This window comes from Panthera uncia, chromosome E1 (genome assembly GCF_023721935.1).
Source record: "Panthera uncia isolate 11264 chromosome E1, Puncia_PCG_1.0, whole genome shotgun sequence".
NCBI lineage: Eukaryota > Metazoa > Chordata > Mammalia > Carnivora > Felidae > Panthera > Panthera uncia.
The window spans coordinates 21800413-21807906 of record NC_064814.1 but is presented as its reverse complement, the minus strand read 5'-3'; the positions used below and the strand labels follow the sequence as shown (position 1 = coordinate 21807906).

Sequence of the window (7494 nt, the reverse complement as noted above, 5' to 3'; positions counted from 1 at the left end):
ACCTTAATATACAGGAAGGCTCAGGTCCAGTGGCCTCTTCACCCACTCTTAAAATAGCTTCTTTATATTGCTTTCAAAGTGAGAAGCAATAAGAATAAAATAATGGGCAAAGGATGTGCTATGGGGTCAGACAGACCTGGAAGCATAGCCCAGCTCTGTCTTTTAACAGCTATGTCACCTGTCTGAACCTTGGTTTGTTCATCCATGAAATTGAGATATTAAGGCTGACCCTTCCTGTGATGTTTTAAGGGTTTAAAATAATGTAGCTAGGACTTTAGTAAACTGATTAGATATATCTACTGTCCCATATGATTCCATTATGATTATGCCCTATCTAGGGCCTCCCTGAAGACTAATATAGGAAGTCATCAAAATTCTTTGCTTACAGGTGGATTTCCTCTGGAGATTCATGGATGTTACCCTCTCGCCCCCCTCCACACACACTGGTACCTTCAACTGCTGATAGAAGAAAGGTTAGTCTCATTTTATTAAAATAATAAAAATACTGTAATGTAGAAACAATTTATGCTTTCCCCATTCCCTCATTCCCCAGAAAAGATAAAAACTGTTGCCAAATTGGTAGCATTGTTAACAAATCATAGTTGTGGGTGGGGGGACCTAACACTCTCCAGAAGACATTTTCCAAACAGTGGGATTACTTTTATTATTTTTGAAATGGCACGAGAGGTCTGCATTATTCCAGCAAGATTTTTTGCATAGAAATATTTAACCCATTAACTGAATGGACAGTTTGGGCCTTTGCATAAACCTGATGAAAAATTATGTTGTGTGCTTGAATTTTGAAGTAAAAAATGGGGCAAAGGGATCATTTATATCTAAATCTGCATTGTACTGAGCAAACTTCAGTAAGAAGAGCTATGTATATCTAAATGAATATAGTTTAATGAATTTTAGAGCCTATATTATATGGTTTTCAAAAAATGAAAATAGTGAAAATTACCCAGCGACTATAAATACCTCTAGGGTTATCACAAAGAAATATCAACTTCCCCCCCCCCAATTTGATAATAAGAAGTTAGTTGGTATCAGACGTCACCCTCAACAAACATAACTGATTTGTCTTTTTTAATGATTCAAATAAGAATGAAAGTACACTTGCCTCCATAATTCATGTTGCTCGGAAATGTTCATCGATATGTCTATTGTCCATTTGAATTTAAAGTGATAAATTCATGTGTATTTTTGCTCCAGTACCATACTGTTTTGGTTACCATGGCTTTGTAGTGTATCTTGAAGCCTGGAATTGTGATAACTCCAGCTTTGTTCTTCTTTCTCAAGATTGCTTTGGCTAATGGTGGTCTTTCACGGTTCCATACAAATTTTAGTATTGTTTGCTCTAGTTCTGTGAAAAAAATGCAGTTGGTATTTTAATCGAAACTGTAGATTGCATTGGACGGTACGGACATCTTGACAATATTAATTCTCCATTTCACGAGCATAGGATATCTTTCCATTTGTGGTGTTTTCGATTTCTTCCATCAGTGTTTTATGGTTTTAAGAGTACAAGTCTTTAACCTCCTTGGTTAAGTCTATTCCTAGGTATTTTTATCCTTTGTGGTGCAATTGGGAATGGAATTGTTTTCTTAATTTCTCTCAGTATATAGAAGCACGACTGCTCTCTGGGTATTCATTTTGCAGCCTGCACCTTTACTGAATTCATTTGTTACTTCTAATAATTTTGTACGGAGTCTACAGGGTTTTCTATGTATAGTATCATGCCATATGGAAATTGGTACAGCCTATCTAACCGTTACCGCCCCCCCCCCCCCCGCCCGCCAACTAAGATATTACATCTGGAAAAAATTAGAATCAGGCTAATTGCAGGGGGACGCCTGGGAATCCTTTAAGTGAAATGTGTTCCCTCATAAACGAAAGAGGTGAATTATTTTATTGGGTAAATGAAAAGTTTCTTTGAAACCCATGTTGCCAAAGACATATAAATTGGTTTGCCTGATCATTTTGCTTCACATAGATCTTTTAAATGGTAAGTCATCTGAAAGCCTGAAACAGACATTCTATTTAATTATTTTTAAAATGTGGGACAGAAAAAGAGAAGTCAAAGATGATTGTACCATGGAAAAACGAAAAGCATGCATAAAAGAAAGGTAATGGAGGAAAAGAGTAAGTTCACCACAGCAAACAATTTATTGGAACTCGCTTTTCTGAGTTTATGAATATATGATTAGTGCAAATGGGAAATGTTACCATTTGAAGTATCCATGCTAGTTGAGAACCGTTTCTTATGGGACGCCCCCTCTCATATACAGATTTGTGTGTTCTCTCTCTTTAGGCCACAATGCATTGTGTTTTATTATGGCTGATGCTCTTAATGTGTGTACCAAATACACAGTACAAAAATCCAAACCTCCACTTTGAACCTGATTCTCTCTGTTGTCTCAGATTTAGCATTAAGACTCTTTGGCTTAACTCCCATACTTTAAAATGGAAACAATCATGTATCCATAAGATCCAGAGCCTATTCAAGAGAAAAATGATAGTCTTTAGTGCCTCAGACCAGGACCGTCACTGAGAAAGCAATCCCCCATCACTGCTTCAAAGATTTCTTTCTTTAACCTGTCATGTTTTTCCTTCCTAACATTAGGGTATATTTCTCATTTTGCACTATGGGCACTACTATTTTATAAGATTTTTTTTCCCTTCTAAATTCTGTACCATTCCTCTCTTTCTATGGGATACAGATTATAATCATTCTCCTTGACTACTGAGAATATTTTCTTGGACTCATTTAGAGATACAAACACTTCATCCCAAACTCTTCATATAGACTTCACCCCATGATAATGCCTTTTGAGCAATTGAATGGAAGGACTCCTAGATGCAATGTGGAAGGTAAAAAGGAAATTCACCATGGATGGAAAAGAAAAATGAACCACCAGAGACAAGATAAATGCGTACAATAAATATAATATTGTACCCCAGGGGATGAGAAAGCCACTCTACCTAATAGCTACAGAATATGGTAAAGCCATAAAAATAACATAAAATAGAATAGTGCACTATTCCCAACTGCCACTTTTCAAATGTTGCCATAAACTTAGCAGCACCACCGGAAAAACGAGCACACATTTCCATGATGCATGGCCCACCAACGAGGCTCAGAGAGATAGGATTTAATTGTAGCTTTCTGGTTTATCTTTTAAAAGCAGTTCACATTGGAATGTGAAATAAAAACCAATTTCAATTTCCAAAAGAAGCTTAAACTACACATGATTTATAAACTCACATGGGGGATATGCATACTAGTGTTAAGGCCCAGATGGGCTGTTATTAAGGAATTATAAAATTATCGAGAAATCATTATAAAATAATTACTAGGTAATGATTAAGGTTGTCATTAAAGAATAATAATAAAATTCATGAGTCTTAAGGATAATTATTTTTTTTTAGAAATTATAGTTTCCCAGTATAATGTATATATATTTTTACACTTATGAAATTGTGAAATTTAAGGAAAAGTGCAAAAACATAAAATAACGTTATATTCAGCTGAATGAAGGGTAATAAAAAGAATGCCTGTGTCATTTATACCTGAGTCAAGAAATAGAATGTTCTTGCATCTCAGGGGCTCTTCCCTATCATAGACTGCTCCCTCTTTCCTAAAGGCAAGCACTTTCCCAAATGTTTTTTTGGCTTTATGGAGGTATAATTGGCTGTATACACATTTAAAGTCTGCAACTTGATATGTTTTACTGTATTTAGATGCGTGTAAAGTAATTGTCATAATAAAGACAATGAACATGTATGTTAGCCCTCCAAACTTTCCTGTATCCCTTTATAATTCCTCTTCTAACATCTTTTATCCCATCCCCATCCCTAGGTCCCTAGGTATCCAATCATCTTTTTTTCTGTCCCTATATTTTAGCTTAAATTTTCTAGAGTTTTCCATACATGGAATCATACAGTTGTACTTTTTGTATGTCTGCTTTTACTGTGTCCATTTGTTTTGAGATTCAACCATGTTGTCACATATATTAATAGCTCTTTGCTTTACACTGTTGAATAATAGTTCATTATATAAATAATGTTATCTATATAGTATAATAATACAAATATATTATTATTATATATTTATAACATTTATAATTCTTTAATAATGATCATTATATATAATAATTATATAATTATTTATATATTATTTTATAATAAAATATTATAATAGAATATTGTGAATATATAACAATTATTTTATCCATATGGCTGTTGATGGTCAAATGAGTTTTGGTCAGTTTGGGATCATTACACATAAGGGTGCATCAACCTTCTGTGAACATTCCTATACATGTTTTTATATGGATACATGCCTTCCCTTGGGTAAATACCAAGGAGTAGAATGGCTGGCTTAAACTGTAGATTTATTTTTAAATGTTTAGATAAATGCCAAATGAGTTTTCCAAATGGGTTATATCTGTTTACATTCCCACCAGCAGTGGTTGAGAGTTCCAATTATTTCACATCTTTGTCAAAACTGCATATGGTCAGTCTTTGAAATTTAGCAATTCCATTAAGTATGGAGTCATATTCCATTGTGTTTTTAAATTTTATTTTCTGAATGACTAATAATGTTGAGCAAATTTTCAAGTGTGTATTTGCCATCTGTGTATCTTCTTTAGTAAGGTGCCTATTAAATACTTTCCCCTTTTTTAAAAAAAATCTATCATTTGTTCTCTTATTTTTGAGTTTCAAAAATTCTTTATATACAAGTCCTTGTGGTGCCTGGTGGGTTAGTGGGTTAAGGGTCCGACTCTTGGTTTTGGCTCAGGGCACGATCTCACGGTTTGTGAATTCGAGCCCTGCATTTGATTCAGTGGTGACAGTGTAGAGCCTGCTGGGGATTCTCTTTCTCTCTCTCTCTCTGGCCCTCCCGTGTTGTGCTCTCTCTCTCCCTCTGTCTCAAAATAAATGAAAAAACTTAAAAAAAAGTCTTTAATCAGATATATGATTTGCAAATATCTTCTGCCAGTCTATGATCCCTTTATTCCTGTCGCAATGTCTTACGAAGATCAGAGATGTTTTGATTTTGATAGAGTATAATTTATCAATTTTTGTGATGGTTCATGCTTTTTGTGTTGAGTCTAAGAAATTTTTACACAGCCAATTTTAACAAAGCTTTTCTTCTAGGTATTCTTTAAAAAATGTTATAATTTTACATTTTACATTTAGGTCCATTATGGTCTACTTTCTGTTTATTTTTGTATATTTGTAGCTCAAAGTTGTTGGTTTTTTTTTTCCTTATGGGCATCCAATAGTCCCAACAGCATTTATAAAGAATTTTAAATAGCCCTTACTCAATAATTCCTAAAACAACTAGAGAGATAATTAGTAAACATATAGAAGATATGTAGATAATGTACTCTGAATCAAAATAAAACAGTAGTGTGGTGATAGAAAATTGTTGTGGTTTTTAACATTTTAGAAGTGAGAAAGAGAATAGGAAATTTTATTCTTTGTTTCCTTTCCAACAGCTCTGGGCCCAATGGAAATCTGTTTTCCTCCCTAGGGTAATGCTTAGGAAATTATTCTGTCTCAATATCCTGAGGGCCCAACTGCCTATTATCAGCATTATAAAGGTTATGGATTCTTGGAAACAGCCAAATGTGATATTTCACTAAGCAATTAATTGCTAGTGGGAGTTTTCCACCAGATGCCAATAATATTTCTATTGATGCATTCAGAATATTTGGGATAAATATGAAAAATTTCTCCCAATCAATCAAAATTATGTATATATGCATATGTAGATGTATATGAAGAACATAATGGATTATTATGGCCAGTAATTTACCTGGGAACAAATGCTGTTTCAGGAAAAATTCAGATTTCTAGCCTATCTATGATGATCCAAGATGTCATTGATGATATTGATAAATTACCTTTGAAAGAATATCACTAGGAGTAACTATTTTAAGCCTTTATATGTCAAGAGCTGTAATTTTTCTTGTGTTTCAAATACTTCATCTAGAAAAAAAAACAAAAAAACAAAAAAACAAAAAAAACAAAAAAAAAAAAAAACAAATACTTCATCTAGAAAGCCATGAGGCTAAAACTGAGTAGAGTGTGCAAGCGAAAAGTAGAAAATGAGGCTATTATCTAGACTGATTAAGCTAAATCTAAACCACATTAAGCTAGTTATTTTACCCACTTTAAAAATCGCATGTTGTTATGTAACAGAAAACTGTAGGTTTCTGTTCATTAACTTAGCTTTTCTTAGTGATACAACTGAAGCCAGAATTGTCTAACACACACACACACACACACGCTTAATAGGTTACAACACAGGCACACTGAAGAAGTAAATCCCTGGTTATATCTTGTTAAAACATGCACAAAAACTAGCATATGCCTTCAAGACATTCACCTTGAAAACCTGAGTTTTCACCTTGAAAACCTGCTCTTCCCTCAGTCCTTTTTGTCCATGTAGGATGTCACTTCCTATCCAATTAATACTCATTCCCTACCTTGTTACCATGAAAGCTTCAGAGCTAGTCCACAAGATATATACCCTTGGGACTTCTTGATTTTAAAAGATTATTGTTAGCTCCTGTGAAATACAGCCCACTATTTATGACCCCACTGCTGTCACTCTAGAAGTTAACTAGAATACAAATGGCTTGGATTTACCAATCAAGAAACATCATAGGGCTCTATCCTACTCTTGCCATTCATGATTGACTGTAATAAAAATCATTCTCTAACAAATTCGTTGCGTAAAAACACAAACAGTGAAAAATTTTCTCTAACACGGTAACCATTTTAATATTGTCTCGCTTATTTGCTTGCATTCATTGGCTTAGACATCTTATGCTAAGGAACAATACTCAATCAGAAAAGTTCTAGAAATAACTAAATATGGAAAAACTGTCCCTTTTCACACAGAATGTAAATGACTAAGAGTCAATTCTGGTCTATTCGGCTTCAAAAAACCTGAAATGGAGTATTAATAATGAAAAGAACTAGAGCTAGGGTAAGAGGCTCGTTGTTTCATGAGGTTGTCTAAACAGGATCCTTGGAATTGCCAGTGGCAGGACCCAGGCTCTCATCCCTGGCACTCACTCTACATGCTGGGAGTATTGCCTGCTGCCACAGATGAGTCCCTCCCTAGGACTGTCTTTGGCTGAAGACAGTTTATGCCTCCTCCCTGGGACAGCCTATGTCCAGTGACTTGTCTGTGCATCAGGTCTGGCCACCTTTCCTTGACTTGAGGCATCTTGGAAGGACCATTTCAGCTGTAGAGCTTCCCTTGGGATGGACTGCAGCCCTTGAAGCACCTGCTCCTCCCTCAGTCCTTCTGCCCTTGTTCTTTACAGATGATGGTCTCAAGAACTCTGTCTAGGAAATGTTTTGTACACAGATCTCTAAGTAGGAGACTGTTTTGGTGGGGGGAGTCTGACTTACAATATGTGGGGTATAGGAAACAGGTAGCACTTCTCATGAATGGACTTGGCTCACTTTCCT

General features: G+C 35.1%; 1 long non-coding RNA gene across 1 annotated transcript in view; it reads left to right on the top strand.

The window, feature by feature from the left end:
* The first annotated feature begins 401 nt into the window (after positions 1-401).
* LOC125926711 (uncharacterized) overlaps positions 402-7494 on the top strand; it is a 253937-nt gene continuing 246844 nt past the window's right edge. Inside the window, exon 1 of the long non-coding RNA XR_007459137.1 lies at positions 402-473. This is a non-coding gene — a long non-coding RNA (uncharacterized LOC125926711). The remainder of the gene's footprint in view (positions 474-7494) is intronic.